This window comes from Anabrus simplex, chromosome 1, assembly GCF_040414725.1.
Source record: "Anabrus simplex isolate iqAnaSimp1 chromosome 1, ASM4041472v1, whole genome shotgun sequence".
NCBI classification, from domain to species: Eukaryota; Metazoa; Arthropoda; class Insecta; order Orthoptera; family Tettigoniidae; genus Anabrus; species Anabrus simplex.
This window is the reverse complement of record NC_090265.1, coordinates 1,229,514,663-1,229,532,001: the sequence shown is the minus strand read 5'-3', so window position 1 is coordinate 1,229,532,001 and position 17,339 is coordinate 1,229,514,663.

Genomic DNA, 17,339 nt, shown 5'->3' with positions numbered 1-17,339 from the left:
ACGTCACACCTTCAACTGTACAATCAATTAAACACTTTTCGCAGTGATGCCTTGTTATTTTTTTTTTTTTTTTTTTTTACATAACATAAGACAAAATAGCCCTACAACCAAAGGTACTCCTTCCACCCCGTCAACATCCACGCGAACCAACCACCGTTTATTTTACGTGGGCCCTCCCCATCACATTACCACAGGCTTTAGGAGTACCTCTGGCTCAATCTCAAAGACATTACCGACCTACGGTTCTGCAAGTAGGTAGTAATGTTCGGTCTTTGAATGTTAAAAGCTCAGCGTAAAATCGTGAAAAATCGTATATATATATATATATATATATATTCAACTATGGCAATCCACATCACATATGAGTGTTAAGCTATTAGCCCCAGTTAAGAATTGCTGGTACATCTAATACACTGAACGTGTGTTGAACATTAAAGCTTGAAATTTTCTTCACCAAACGAAAACGAAAAATAATTCATGCAGTAGAGGGTTAAGATCTTCACAGAATGTATTGTACATATTTCTGGAGTCACTGGTGTCACTCTAACTAATTTTAGGATTTCGCCAAGATGGCCGGATGCTCTTCCTAACGACATGTATTTTTTTCTGGTGGAATTCCATTCAAGGATTCACTGTGAGTAGATTCACGACCATGTGAGTTGAAATAGCTCAGTGATGTGTTAAATATGATTGACTGCAAACAAGTTGATGGCAGATTGCTGTGATCTTTTCTGCATTTTGTGTTCTTAGATTGGTATTTATATTGGAAATAATTGGATGACTATACAAGTTAAAGTACTGGAGCTGAAAAATAATGTTAATTTTGGAGAATTCACGAAATGTATTGCAGTGAAATAACAATTGTATCTATGAAAAATTATTGTTTTGGTTGACAAGCATTGCCAACTATGACGGGCGAATGTTTGCAATCGAAGAGTATGACGATTGGAGCATGTGTTAGTGTCTTCTGAGCACTAGTAGTCTGTAGTTCAGAGATCTCGTGAGCACCTTTTACAAGTATATTCCTTGAAGCTGATTTATGTACCCTCAAAGAACGATTTAACTCCATAAGGAGCTGACTATATGATGTACACTCAAAAAACGGTGTAAAGTTCTCGTAAACCGTTGTCCATACTTATTTCATATCGTTTAGGGCAACCAATTTATCCATTTTCTGGCATCTGAAGATCTTGTCTAGAAATGTCGAGAAATGAATGCATATCAGTCGCTGGAATCTATAAAAATGTCTTCAATTTCCTTGCAGTTTCTTTTATAACCCTAACACATTTACTCTTTACTTTGCTAAGGAACACATAAACAAAATCCTAAACGTCTGTGATGCTCGGAATGAAACAGGGGAAGTCCCACGGGAGTATTCGTATGAGAGCCACCCAAGCTAACGAAAGAACTTCTATTTAAGATAATAATAATTTCGTGTGGCTATTTCTAGCCGGGTGCAGCCCTTGTAAGGCAGACCCTCCGATGAGGGTGGGCGGCATCTTCCGTGTGTAGGTAACTGCGTGTTATTGTGGTGGAGGATAGTGGAGGATGTTGGGGACAGTACACACACCCAGCCCCCGGGCCATTGGAATTAACCAATGAAGGTTAAAATTCCCGACCCGGCCGGGAATCGAACCCGGGACCCTCTGAAACGAAGGCCAGTACGCTGACCATTCAGCCAACGAGTCGGACTATTTAAGATAAGGGAAGCAGAGATGTCCAGAAGTGATATTTCTTTTATCGGGACAGCAACAGTGGTTATGACCAGAAATAATATTCTTATTTTCCTTCTTTTTCTTCTTTCTTCTCTCTCCGCCGCTTTTCCCACACCTTGGTACCATAGCGGATGCGGTCTGTGTCGCACATGTGACCTTGGCCAAGGGTTGCTATATTAAAATGTTCAAAATCCGAAAAATGTAAAAATAAAGAAAAAGAGTATTTCAGAAAAGACGGTGTGAAAAATGTGTGCGAGTGAAAGTGATTGTTAGAATTTTACTTTGATAATAACTGATGTCCGCCTCTGTGGTCTAGTGGTTAGTGATATTAGCTGCCTCCCTCGGAGGCCCGGGTTCGATTTCCGGCTCTGCCACGAAATTTTAAAAGTGGTACGAGGACTGAAACGGGGTTCACTCAGCCTCGGGAGATCAACTGAAAAGAAGATGGTTCGATTCCCACCTCAGCCATCCTCGAAGTGGTTTTCCGTGGTTTCCTACTACTCCTCCAGGCAAATGCCGGAATGGTACCTAACTTAAGGCCACGGCCGCTTACTTTCCTTTTCTTTGTCTATCCCTTCCAATCTTCCCATCCCTTCACAAGGCCCCTGTTCAGCATAGCAGGCGAGAACACCTGAGTGATGTACTGGTCCTCCTTCCCAGGTGTATCCCCGACCCAAAGTCTCATGTTGCAGGACACTGCCGTTCAGGCGGTAGAGGTGGGATCCCACACCGAGGGAAAAGCCAACCCTGGTAACTCCGGAGGGTAAACGGATTAAGTAAGTAAGATAATAACTGATAATAATAATAATAATAATAATAATAATAATAATAATAATAATAATAATAATAATAATAATAATAATAATAATAATAATAACTGTTACGGGGCTACCCGTGGATCAGCAGAGGTGAAAGAAGGTGCCAGGATGAATGGGTCTAACTACAGAGTCAGAGAATCTAAAATTTTAACAAAGGTTATATTTTCTTGAAACAACAAAATTTAAACAACTTAGTGAAATAATAATGACATGGCAATTTAGAAACGAGAATTAGAAAGATCCAAGACTTCAGAATTTTAACACACTTCGGCTATAAGCCCCTAGTTTTACGATTTTGAGCTCCTAGCTCAACTTTATAAAAGATTACAATTTTACACAAAGGACAGAAATCCCCATTCATTTTTTTTGTTGTTGAGCTCAAGTACCCGAGAATCCCGGGGCGAACACTAGGCCCCTCTACTCGTCTGTAGCTGCGAAGTGCCCGAAAAATCGGAAAATCACCAACACAACAGTACCCTAGCGGAGGAAAAAACTATCTGTCGTGGAGAAAAACAAGTTCGCCACGTCAGGGATGAAACCCCCTCTTCGCTTCACTGTTAGTAATTGAAATTTGCTAGTGCTAGGTGGATAAGAAGACACTGGGGTTAGTTTCACTTTAGAAGAAGGAGAAGAATAAGAAGAAAGCAAATAATGAGGGAGGAGAGATTGGCAAGGCGGTAAGGCTTGGCGGGACAGAGACTTGGATAAGTTACTGTACAATTAGTTGTCTGCTTGGCATGGTCGGGACATGGGGTGAAAGGTGGGGGGAGAGAAGGTTAAGTAGAAGGTGGATGAGTGTGGAAGTGTCGTGGCTGGTTTGGAAGGCGGATGGAAAGAGCGGCGGAGGAGTGAAGTGGTTTGGGAGTGGCGGGGGATGGCTTGGATGGTTTAGATGCCTGGCGTGCCTGTAGTGTGACCTGATTGCCCGCTTGATGAAAGGGCACCCAGGGAAAGAGGCAGTATGGTTGCCTTTGCAGTTTGCACACCTCGCCTGGTCACGAGGTTCCTTACAATCTGTGTGGCGGTGAGGGCCGCCATACCTATTGCAGCGGGTAGATTCGATGCATGACGCAGCTGTATGGTTCAACTTAAGACAGTTGTAACATTGGATGACCAGGGAGGGTTGAGGACTGGAGAGAGAGATAGAGGCGGGGTGGCTGGTTTGGGGCGCGAAGAGGGCTTCGGAGCAGATTTCCGACGATTTCTTCGTGTCTTGGGTGGCGCTGGTGGTTAGGTTGGGTAGTGGTTGGTTGGGCTTAGGGCTTGGGTCTGGCGTCGGGTGGGTGGTTTGAGTGGGCTGTGGTGATGGCGTTGGAGGGGGGCTGGTGGGGTGGATCTGGTTTGGACTCCTTGAATACTGGTTGGGATGGTGTCTGTTTGTATTAATTTAGGTTTGGTGGCTGAGACTTGAGTAGTGCGGTTAAGAGTGACTTTTTGGCATGAGTTATCGGCTGGATTTACTTGAATGGGGGTGGGGATGTCAGCGTGACGTAGTCTGTTGAGGATGACGAGAATCGAATTGTTTTTGAGGGGAGTGATGATCAGGTGGTTGTTATGGGTCTCTTCTATGACGGCAGTGTGTTTACTGATGATAGGTTCTATTGCTTGAATGACGGACTTCCGGGTAAGAGGGATTGGACCAGGATTGGTGAGGGAGATAATTAGAAAACTACTTTTAGGGGCTATGGGGAATGAGGTGTTCTTATGGGTGTAGTGGAAGGGATGCTCGAAGGGATGTTCATTTTCTTCGGCTTCGACGGTCGCAGAGTTTTCTTCTTCCGCTGACTCTTCGTTTCTGTAGTCCTCTTCCACTGCATCAAGAAATTCTTGGGGGAGTTGGGGTAGTTCGTTGGAGGGGGAGAAAGGGATACCTTTGTCGGATAGAAGGTTGGAGAGGATAGTAATGGCCTTCTGGACTGTAGGTAGAATGAAAACATTATGTGGATGAACTTGGTTGAGGTGAAGAGGGCAGAGACCATCTGTTGGCGATGAAGTTTCAAGCGGCATATGTTATTGCCTTGAAAAGGCACGCTGTTACCTATAGGTGAGATTGGTCACATAAAGTAGGCCTTTTTGTCCATTTTCATTTATGAATAGTATCCGATATTCACCTCATGTTTTCTCTTTCTTTTCAGTCTGGCACTAGATGAGGTACTAATGTTGGAAGATGACGGTAATAATGCACCACCTAAAAGTGATATTACTAGGATTCCTCCAAATGAAGGGCATTTTACGGATGAGGATAGTGGCGATGAAGCAACTAATTCTGTCAGCTGCCTGTCATCGTTCGGAAGGCTCAACTACTCAAGCTAATGGCAGAAATTTCTAAACATGTGATAGCTCCAGGCAGAGAACTTGAGGGAAAGGTTTCAAACTTCTGATCACCCTCTGTTGATTCCCATTCAACTTGGTATGGGGTAACTAAGATTTTCTAAACCTCTACATTCTTAATACGCAGTCGGCAGTTAACATTTCTCGTTTAGTCACCCCTCCGTAGTATAGGTTTAGCCTATGCAACTTCGGACCATAATCCTGTGCAGGGTTTAAGAATTCTTCCTAAAAGGAGAGGGGCTGCCTGGCCGAGGCGGTAAAGGCGTGCTCGGTTCGCCCGGAAGGACGTGGGTTCGAATCCCGGTCAGGCCTTCCAAGGGCCTTCATGGCCTGTACGGAGGTGACTTAGTCTTTTGTCTTTGTCCTAAAAGGAGTGCAAGGTTTCGCCTCCTAGCTTTTTGTCCATGGCCGTTCGTGTTAAACCTTTTATTTTTAAGGCCATTTAGAATGGGCACTCATTGCCCCTGTTTATTTGGCAATTGTTTATAGCCGATTGTGTAACAGACTGTTGAGCAGAAGTGATTGTGAACACAGTATTTGAAGTTTGTAAGCCATAATTTCGTAAGAATCTTGTGCCTTTTAGAGGCTGGACTAGAGTAACGTTTCGGAGCTCGGTGTCCTAGAATGTAAATGAGTGGGAGCAAACATGTTCTTGTAAAAGTATACCTGTTTAAAGCTATAATGCTCATCCCTTGTAAATATCACGTTGATAGTTCTCTCTAATATTGTAACTGAATTTTTACTTTAACTCTTTGTTGTTGTGGGAGCTGACGAGCTCATCATTATATTGTTGTTTTTCATTCAGATCTTCTATCAGTCACATTTTAAAATTAAAAAAGGAGAAAAATTTCAAAATTTAGTGATTTAACTTATGCTCTAGTCATTTCCTTTTCTGACCTTTCACCCCGGCACCTTCTTAAACCTCTCTGTTCCACGATATTTCCGTATCAATTATTATTATTATTACTACTGAGCTTCTGATAAGTTCACCTGCATACACCCCAGCGTCAGTAGGTAGGGCCTGACACATCCCACTCGGATGAGTCCAGTATCAGGCTAAGACGAAACGGGCAAGTGGCTGAGCGGTTTGGGTCACATAGCTATCAACTGCATTCGAGAGAGTGGGTTCGAACCCCACAGTCGGCAGTCTTGAAGATGGTTTACTGTGGTTTTCCACTTTCACACCATACTGTACCCAAATTAAGGCCACGGTAGCTTCCTTCCCACTCCTATTCCTTCGCTATCCCATCGTCGCCGTAAGACCTATCTCTGTCGGTGCGATTTAAACTAATTGTAAGAAAAGGGGGAGAGAGAGAGAGAGCAAACACCTGTAAAACCGTATAGCTATTCGTTGTATTAGAGATCCCCGTCAGGATGCCTTCTGAAGAATATTGAGGTAAATAAGAAATTCTTACGTGAGGCCTTAATTGCTAAGTTTTGAAGTAAACGTAAAGAAGATATCGCTACTTAAGTGCTAAATAAGATCTTATTTGTTGAGTGTTGAGGAAAAGGTAAAGAAGGAACAACTTACATGATTAATGTTGAGGTAAAGAAGAAACTTTATGTAAGCGTTAAAGAAGGCATACTTGCTGAATATCGAGGTAGAGAGGAAATCGTTATGTGGTTCTTAAACAAGATTTTTGAAGTATGCTAATGTAAACAGGAAGAAACAAAACTCGAGGCTGCAGAAATGTGTTTTTGTGGAAGAATTACAAAAACTACTTGGATGGATAAAGAAACAAATGACCTTGTTTTAAAAACTTAAAAAGAGGATCGATGTTTATTAAGTACGATCAAGAAGAGGAAAACAAAGTTCCTTGGACACGTACTGAGACATGACGCTCTTCTCCAAACCATCATTAAAGGTAAAGTACCGGGCGAGCTGGCCGTGCGGTTAGAGGCGCGCGGCTGTGAGCTTGCATCCAGGAGATAGTGGGTTCGAATCCCACTGTCGGCAGCCCTGAGGATGGTTTTCCGTGGTTTCCCATTTTCACACCAGGCAAATGCTGGGGCTGTACCTTAATTAAGGCCACGGCCGCTTCCTTCCAACTCCTAGACCTTTCCTATCCCATCGTTGCCATAAGACCTATTTGTGTCGGTGCGACGTAAAACCACTAGCAAAAAAAAAAAAGGTAAAGTACTGGGAAAGAGACCCAGGGGACGACCAAGCATATCATACATCAGGAACTCCGTCGGTGAACTGGCATGTGGTTTATATAGCAACATAAAGAGGCTAGCAGAAGATCGTCAGGTGTGGATACAGCGACGAGGCATTGCCTTTATTAGATGATGATGATGATGATGATGATGATGATGATGATAAAGAAGAAGGTAAAGAAGAAAATGCTAGTGATAAACAAGATAATGTTAGGGAAAAGAATAAAATGTCAATATTAGAGTTAAACAAGATCATATTTGAAGAATGTTGAGGTAAGGGCAAAACTGTTATGTGTTACTGTTGAACATCTTATTTTCAGAATATTGAAGTAGAGAATAAACTCTTACGCAAGTGTTAGAGTAAAACAAGATCTTATTTTCAGAGCATTGAGGTAGAGAAGAAACTGTTACGTAAATATTAAATCGGATCTTATTTACTGAATGTTGAAGTAAAGAAGAAACCATTAACTTATGTAAGTGTTAACAATATCTTATTTGCAAAACTTTAGGTAAAGGAGAAATTATTATGACAATGTCAGTATGCAACAGGGCTTTTTTATGAGAGTGTTACATAAAGGGTGTAATGTTTAACCAAAATTTTTACAGTGTTCAATTAAAGGAAAAGCTGTTTTAAGAGTTGAGTTTACGGCACGTTTATTTGAAAAGTTCTGAATTACAGGTCGGTCATGAGTGTTTTTTGTTAAATGCAGTTTGAGTTGGAGAGTGTTGGTTTTAAAAGAAATTTGTTTGTACAGTTTCGACTTGAAGGAGAAATTTCTATTTTTAACGTGGTTTCATTGTAGAAAGGTGATGTTTAACAGGGTTTATTAGGAGAGTGTTAAGTATTTAGAAGGAATTGTTATGAGAGTGTTGTCATTGTGATTAACCATGACAGTTTGGTTTGGTACATTTGGACAGTGTTGAGATTTTAGAAGAAATATTCATGGGAGAGTCGCGTTTAACGTGTTTTTCATATGGCAGTGTTAGAATTAGCATAGTATACTCCCATCCCCTAGTTCCGGATCGCTTGGAACTGGGGAGAGAGTAATCATTTATTGCAATTCATAGTAGGCCTATTCTGATAGTGAATGCTTTCTTATTATATTTAAATTTATCTACTACTACCTTAAACATTACACTTACACCTAATTACTATTCCCACCTATCTCTAAATTATAGTTTAAAATAGAAATCTATTTATTTTTGTCTTAGTTATTAATAGTGTTGTATTGTCTAGGACAACATGTGTCTTACTCTTATTACTAATTAACGCGAGTATTTTTTTTGTTATGGGTCTGAACAGATTTCTCCTTAGCTTAAAATAGACACAGTGAATTCCTGACCTACAGTTACGGAATTCCAGCAGCTGAGGGATCCACACTTCATCTATTGTAAGCTAAACTGATTCACGTACAATTTAACACATTAACAGTGACAACAACAATACAACCATGATTCTAAACGTTGACTTTGTTCTTGGATTCTTTTCATACTTACAGTTAGTCCTATTCTTATTTCATTTCCTTTTCCCACATGCTTTTTAAGATACAGAAATCTCTGCTATTCGTCCTGACGTGATTCATTCTTTGTTTAACAATTTAGCAATTGAGGTTTCTCTCTTTCTATTTTTGATTTACATTCACGACCAAAATATTTAATTCTAAGTGCATCAGTTCTCCTACATACTTTCAATAGATGAGTCTCTTCCATTATTTCTCCACAGAGTAAGCAATGATTTTCATTATGTTTCTCTCTCAACCCCTCATTTTTATATATCTCCATTAGCCTCCACACTACACCTCTTACTTCCTTATTTGGAAACATTTCTTTCCTTATTGAAATATTTTGGATAATTTCACAAAATTCTTATAATGTTCTTTTAGTCTCACATTCTGCCAAAAGCATCTGCTTCTCAGTGTCCTTCATTCTGATCGTTACTTTCTTCATGAATCTCTTCTCTTTACTGTGCATCTCTTTATCCCAGTATTTTCCCATTCCTATTCTGTCTAGCATGCTTTTCTCTTTCGTCATCAACTAGATGTTTCATCTGGTGCTGGTATGCTAAATTCAATATTTCCCTCCCATCTCCATCTTAACCAATATTTTACTACTTTCCTAGTTATATCTGCTTGGATACTGATATCTTCGCATAGTCTTCTAGCTCTGCTATTCGCTGTACATTCTGGTAGACCCATTATTACTCTATTTTACAGACTTTTTTATTTAATACATATAATTCGTTTTTGTAGAGCCTCCGTGGCTCAGACGGCAGCGCGTCGGCCTCTCACCGCTGGATACCGTGGTTCAAATCCCGGTCACTCCATGTGAGATTTGTGCTGGACAAAGCGGAGGCGGGACAGGTTTTTCTCCGGGTACTCCGGTTTTCCCTGTCATCTTTCATTCCAGCAACACTCTCCATTCTCATTTCATAGCATCTATCAGTCATTAATAAATCACTTTGGGAGTGGCGACCCCATCGTACTAATAGCCTATATCTGCTTCATTCATACCATCCCTGACCCGGTCAATGACTGGACAACAGGTTGCAGGTTTTCATTTTCAATTCGTTTTTGTCCGCTTCGATACCCCATATTTCTGCTCCATACAGTGCTATTGATATCACAAGCGCATTTAAACTATGTTTGTATATCTTGTGTTCAATATTTGGGATTTTCTTCTCTAAAGACATTGTGCTTGATAAAGCGGCCAATCCTTTCATTTTGCCATGTCTTGTTTGTTCCTTCCACATCCCATTCGATGTTATTATAATTACTAAATATTCTAATTTATTGACAACTTATAATTCTAGGGGAGACTGTTGTATCTATGAACAGAGTACCTTTGAACACGTATGCTTTGTGAGAATTACAGAAATATCTAGTGGCTGCCAGTTTCATTAGTTCATTAAGCTGATAACAGATAGTTCGTTTATGCTTGTTAAGTCTCTTTCCATTATATATTTGTAATCAAGCCTGTGTGTTTTTGGTCTTGTGAACAAGTACACAGTCAGCCACGTTTTCATTTTATAAGTGTAAATGTATCTGAGATACTCAAATTATACAAACACAGTGTGATTATCTATCAATTGCTGAGTAAGCTGGAGCAATATTTTCAGGGTGAACTTAACCTAAAAGTTAGTAGCATGGTTTTTACTCACTAACACTACATCTTGTACCCGTGAACACTAGTGCATATTGTACCTTTGAACACAAACACTATGAATATGATTGTGCTTTATCTAGACACAACAGATTGAATTATCGTAGCCTACGTATAGTAGTGGTTAATTATTTTTACGAATTCTTCCTATTCCAGTAATAATGCCGAGGAGTAAAATGGGCAATTTCCTTGCGTAAAGCATGCAAAGTTTATGGTGTGAAATTGGGTGCTCTTCACAAGCATTTAAAGCTGTACATGAACTCGGATAAATTGAGCCATTTTTATATAATGTTTGCTATGATACCAAGAAAGTTTTATCTGAGGTGGAGGACAAAGCTTTAGTTGACTATTTGCAGACATCTACCAAAGTGAATTATGGCTTAAGTAAAAATGCCGCTCGAGAATTAGCTTACAAGTATGTTGTTGCTAATAAAAGACGAATCCCATGTCAGTGGAAAACTAATGAAATAGCATAAGAGTGGATGCGTTGTTTTTATGAAGCGTCACTGTGACAAACTTTCTCTAAGGAAACCTGAGGCAACAAGTTACTGACGAGCTACTGGCTTCAACCAAACAAATGTTGACCTCTTTTATAATAATATAGTAGGTGTACGTGCTATGTTTGGGACAATACCACCAGAAAGAATCTACAAGGTAGATGAGACAGGTTTATCAACTATGCAAGAGCCATCAAGCGTTCTAGCTCCAAAGGGCATCTACAACGTAGATGAGACAGGTTTATCAACTATGCAAGAGCCATCAAGCGTTCTAGCTCCAAAGGGCATGAAGCAAGTAGGTGCTACTGTCTGGAGATGAGAAGAATGCAAGCATGAGGAATGTGGCCTGCAAGCACGAACTTCCTGTTCTGTCCAGACAGATCTGCTCTTATCTGCTACACGAAAACATTGACTCACACTTCGCCGTTTGCTGGATTACAACTGACGAGAGCGAACAGCTGCCAGTAGAAAATAATATAAAGTCGCCTGGGTAGTAGTGGAGTTGCTATGGTAACCATTGCGTCACTGACTCTGCTGGTGAAAATCCCTTCGCCCCGTGCCTCACCGGGCATGTGCATTCTTCTGGTCTCCCAACAATACCACATCTGCTGAACGTGAAATCATCGTGACTATGACAGCTGAAATAAATGCCGTCGGGAACCACATTCCTCATATGTTGATTTTCCCCAGAGTCAACTTTAAGCATTTCATGCTACAAGGTTCCCCTAGTGGAACTGCTGGGGTAGCGAATCCCTCTGGATGGACTAATGAGGAGTGCTTCTTACAATTCTTGGAGCATTTCATTAAACACATAAATCCCTCCAACGATAAGCCTGTTCTGATGATTTTTTATAATCACGAGTCACATCTAAGTTTACCAGCCATTCAACGTGCCAGAGAAGTTGGAATAGTTATTCTGACTCCCTCCACATGCTTCCGATAAAATGCAGCTCCTTGAGCGCACAGTTTTCGGTCCCTTTAAGACTTTCTATTATCAGGCTCTAGATTCATGGCATCCCAATAACCGTGGGAAGACTTTTGACATTTATGGAGTTGCTGAGCTTGTTGGTAAAATCTATTACCGTACTTTCAGCACAAGCAATATAATCAATGGTTTCAAAGCTACTGGTATCTTCCCACTAGATCCGGATGATTTCACAGAAGATGACTTCCTGGGATCATACGTTACCGACCGTCCATTCACACAAAACCCTACGCCAGACATAACTATGCAGAATTCCCTCCCTGGCGCCTCAAAAACAACCCCAAATCATCAGACACCCATCGGAACACTATTAAATTCTTTGAATTCACATTCGCAGGTAATTCTCCACATGAATTATCGAAAGGTTCTACAAGTCCATCAAGTCCTGTGTGTCAGATGTCGCATGGAAATCCAATCCCAGTTTCTCCAGTGGAAATTCGACCGTATCCCAAAGGTGCTCCAAGAAAGTCCAGCAAACGAGGAAGAAAAGGGGAGAACACGGATAATCACGAACACGTCAGAAAAGGAGGAGATTACAATGAGAAAAGACAAACAACTCAATGTAAGAAAAGCGAAGTCAGTGAGGTCAAGAAAAAGTTGCAAGAAAGTGCTACAGGGTGACTCAGATGATGAAGACTTAGGGCCTAAGAATTTCAAAGACAGCGGTGATGAGTGTGATGACTATGATGATTATTTGAAGGAACAGTAGATATTTGAAATGAATAACTGCATTATTGGTGAATTCGTGTTAGTTCAGTTTTTGAAAGACAAAGGCAATCCTGATTATTTTGTCACAAAAATAGTTGGCTGTGACTGAAATTTCTGAATATCAAGTGAAATATTTGAAACGTATCAGGGAAACAAATAAATTCATTCAAGAGGATAAGGGAATTGTTGATATTAGTGAATCTGCTATAGTAATGAAACTACCAAAACCAATTCAATTCGGCTCATAACGAAGACAGAATGAGCAGCTTGTTTTTGAGGTTAATTTTTGTAGCAGTAAATATAATGTCAAGTGAAGGTACATGACTAAAATTGTGAATGTATTGTTTTATGCTTTAAGTTTCAGATCTACTGTTTACTTAACGTATATCCTTGTATATCCAGTCGTTGAGAGGAAGTTGGATGAAAACCAGTGTGGTTTCAGACCACAGAGAGGTGTCAGGATCAGATTTTCAGTATGCGCCAGGTAATTGAAAAATGTTACGAGAGGAGTAGGCAGTTGTGTTTATGTTTCGTAGATCTAGAGAAAGCATATGACAGGGTACCAAGGGAAAAGATGTTCGCTATACTAGGGGACTGTGGAATTAAAGGTAGATTATTAAAATCAATCAAAGGCATTTATGTTGACAATTGGGCTTCAGAGAGAATTGATATAAAATGAGTTCTTGGTTCAGGGTACTTACAGGGGTTAGACAAGGCTGCAATCTTTCACCTCTGGTGTTCGTACTTAACATGGATCATCTGCTGAAAGATATAAAATGGCAGGGAGGGATTCAGTTAGGTGGAAATGTAGTAAGCAGTCTGGCCTATGCTGACGACTTGGTCTTAATGGCAGATTGTGCCGAAAGGCTGCAGTATAATATCTTGGAACTTGAAAAGAAGTACAATGAGTATGGTATGAAAATTAGCCTCTCGAAGACTAAATTGATGTCAGTAGGTAAGAAATTCAACAGAATTGAATGTCAGATTGGTGATACAAAGCTACAACAGGTCGATAATTTCAAGTATTTAGGTTGTGTGTCCTGCCAGGATGGTAATATAGTAAGTGAGATTGAATCAAGGTGTCGTAAAGCTAATGCAGTGAGCTCGCAGTTGCGATCAACAGTATTCTGTAAGAAGGAAGTCAGCTCCCAGACGAAACTATCTTTACATCGGTCTGATTTCAGACCAACTTTGCTTTATGGGAGCGAAAGCTGGGTTGACACAGGATATCTTATTCATAAGTTAGAAGTAACAGAATGAAAGTAGTAAGAATGATTGCTGGTACAAACAGGTGGGAACAATGGCAGGAGGGTACTAGGAATGAGGAGATAAAGGCTAATTTAGGAATGAACTCGATGGATGAAGCTGTACGCATAAAGCGGCTTCGGTGGTGGGGTCATGTGAGGCGAATGGAGGAAGAAAGGTTACCTAGGGGAATAATGGACTCTGTTACGGAGAGTAAGAGAAGTAGAGGTAGACCAAGACGACGATGGTTAGACTCGGTATCTAACGATTTAAAGATAAGAGGTATAGAACTAAATGAGGCCACAACACTGGTTGCAAATCGAGGATTGTGGCGACGTTTAGTAAATTCACAGAGGCTTGCAGACTGAACGCTGAAAGGCATAACAGTCTATAATGATAATGTATGTATGTAAATCCTTGTGAACAAGTATTATATTTTCACTCTATTCCTCTCAATATCTGACTGATGAGCCATGTTCAAAGGCACATGAGGGTGTGTTCAAAGGTACACGACCATCTTGTACGTTTGAATAATTGTTCTCAAGAATTGTTTTTATAATTAATAGAAAATGTGTGGTCCAGTATAATCAGTGATATACGATTTAATGAAAAACATGTTAATCTTACATAGTGAGTAATTAATTTGAAAAATGAATAACTATGTGATTTATTTCAAAAAATTACAAAAGTGTTCAAAGGTATAACAGCCTCCCCTACACGTTCTAACCACCAGCGCCTTTCCTTTTTCTTTAATTTATTTCCTCTTTTACAAACCATTACTTTTGTTTTCTTAATATTGATTTTCAAATTCCATATTCTGCAATATTCAGCAGTTTTCTTAAAACTGTTTTGCATTCCGACTGTTGTTAGCGAGAGCAGAAGAATATCGTCTGCGAAAACTAGGCCAGGAGTTTATTTATTTATTTATTTTTTAACCAGGGGCTTGTCCTATCCTCCTTCATCTTGCAGTCCATTACAGCATATAAATTACAAACAATATTGTTGATAATTTACATCCCTGCTTAAGTCCAATATTCGAATTTATCCATATTGCAGTGTTATCTTAACAGAGGTTGATTAGAATAGTATAGAGCTTTTGGAAGAAATTTTCATTTTGCGTCACGTTAAACATGATTGTATTAATAGAATATGGTGTAATGTTAAATTATTTGTTTATGTGAATGTGACGTTTAACGTGGATTTGTTTGAACATTGTTGGGTTTAAGAAGATCTTTTAAAAAGAGAAATTCAACACAGGTTTATAAGCTTTTCTGCATTTAACACTACTGAAGTGTGATACGATTAGCAGCAATTTACTCGAGGACCATCCATGACAGCGGTCTAGTTACGAGGAGTAATGCTAGAAGGCGGATTTAATTTGTTTCGTGAATAAGTCTCACCTGTTTACAGCCTGCCCTTCAACATGAAGTTGTAGTTGAGCTTTATCTGAGCATGCCATCGGGTCACCAGTAATTGTTATGGCCCTCTCTACTTCCTTATTTAACTGCTAGGTATTGCAGGTTTCGTTTGGAATTTTTATTGCCGTGTTCATAGTCTTCATTACATCAGGCGAATGGATCACGGCAAGCACCTTTCTTAGCCTGAACAATCTTTTTATTTACTTGTAGTCAGTAAAGAGGCACTTAAGGCGTGATTTATGGATCTTTTGGTTTTATCTACATTCTGCGACTGAGTCGTTACCAAGCAATAAAAATTGTGCCTTTTTTCTATCTAAGCAGGGACCGCTAAGACAGATCCATTCTAATGCATTTCAAATATTTTTATTAAGTCAAGTACAATGAATAGGTTCGAAAGTCAAAGTTGTTTGTTTACAATTTGAATGACCCCGATATACCATTTCAATCATTAACATGCATCATATTTATCGTCGGCTTTAAGAATACCATCAAACTCAGAAATTGTTGTATTTTATTTTTTGTTACGAAATATCACCAGAAGGTGTATAGGTTATTTCTACGGGGGAAATGCGTCATGGGTTGAACTCGCATAGTACAAGCTAGGTAATATTTGGAAAGATAGATATCGAAATTAGTAGTAATGCATGCGCATGGGTATAAAACTGTTATACCTGAATATTGAGGATAGAATCCGAATTTCACCCATTAAATTTGCTTGACTCTTGAACGTTACAGTTTTGAGATATTGCATCTTGATTTTAATATATAGGCCTACTACATTTCAATTTCTCATCCTGAAAATTAATGTTTTTGAGTCGTGACGGTCTTCTTCCAAGCCAACAATGTGTATATTACAACTAGATTTATATCATTTCATGTATAAAGTGTAACTTTTATGTTAAATCTATATAATTTAATATTATAACTTACAAGGGAGTGATGTTCAAGGAGAGTGTAGCAAAGGACAAGTACAGGAAATGTTGAATAAGAATAATCCTTTTCGTTAAGAGCCTGGCCGTGTTAACGACTGAATACTAGTTGGAGTGTACAAATAAATATCCTGTCTTCTGTGGAAACGGGGTTACCGGGAATTTCATAGAAGGTTGTGTTTATCTCGAAGAGATGTCTCGTCTCCTAAAAATGTATGGCTTTACAGTGGTCAGTTTGAAGGAAATTTAATATGAGTGTTAACAGATTCGTCTTTATAACGAGCTGCCCTGAGTATGTTCGCACCCATCCACGCCGTCATTATGTCTCTGTGAAGAGCACCATCTTTCCTTCCTCAAAGGAGGTTACTAGTAGGATTTCGTCATAGTTATGACCGGAGTTTAGTGACGTTGGTAATTTATTGCATACCGGGCGAATTGGCTGTGCGGTTAGGAGTGCGCAGCTGTGAGCTCGCATCCGGGAGATAGTGGGTTCGAACCACACTGCCGGGCGCCCTGAAGATGGTTTTCCGTGGTTTCCCATTTTCACACCAGGCAAATGCTGGGGCTGTACCTTAATTAAGGTCACGGCCGTTTCCTTCCCATTCCCAGGTCTTTCCTGTCTAATCGTCGCCATAAGACCTATCTGTGTCGGTGCGACGTAAAGCAAAATAGCAAAAAATATATATAATGCCTTATCTGGAGAAACATTAATAACGGAGTCATCCAGATTTTTCGTAGCGAGAATGAGCACTACTGTTCTTATTTGAAGTATAAGGTACACCGGAGTATTTATTGAAACTTCTAATGCGCTGGTATTAAGGGGCGTCGTTTCAAGCATTTACAAGTTGTACGTGTTCAATAATTGCGTGTGTTGATAGTAATCTTTCATTATCTTCAAGGCAACAAAATTGCCAAGAAGAAAAAAACAACAAAATGTTAAATGTATTTGCTATTCTACCGGAAATGTTTGTATCATCTTCAAGAATTCGAACTCGAACATCTGTCTGATACGAAGGACCGGCATAAATATCACTTCAGAACTACATCAGGAACCTTCTGGCAACCTTAAAGAGATTTTCAGTTAGTGCGAGACTATTTTCACAGGAACTCAATTCATTCACTGCCAATATTTATTAATGTTGTTCTCAAGCCGCAGGTAATACAGGTGTCACATTAGACAATGTATTTCAATAAATTATTTATTCCTAATTCAATTACTTTTTATTAACCACGCATAAATTCGAAATATATTCTCATACAAATTTTGTTGCACTTATTTCTTTCCAAATATTAACCGGAAAGTATGTTGGTCCTTTTACGACATTTTTGGACCCAAGGACTGAGTCTGCCACCCTTGTCAGTATTTCCGTACCATAA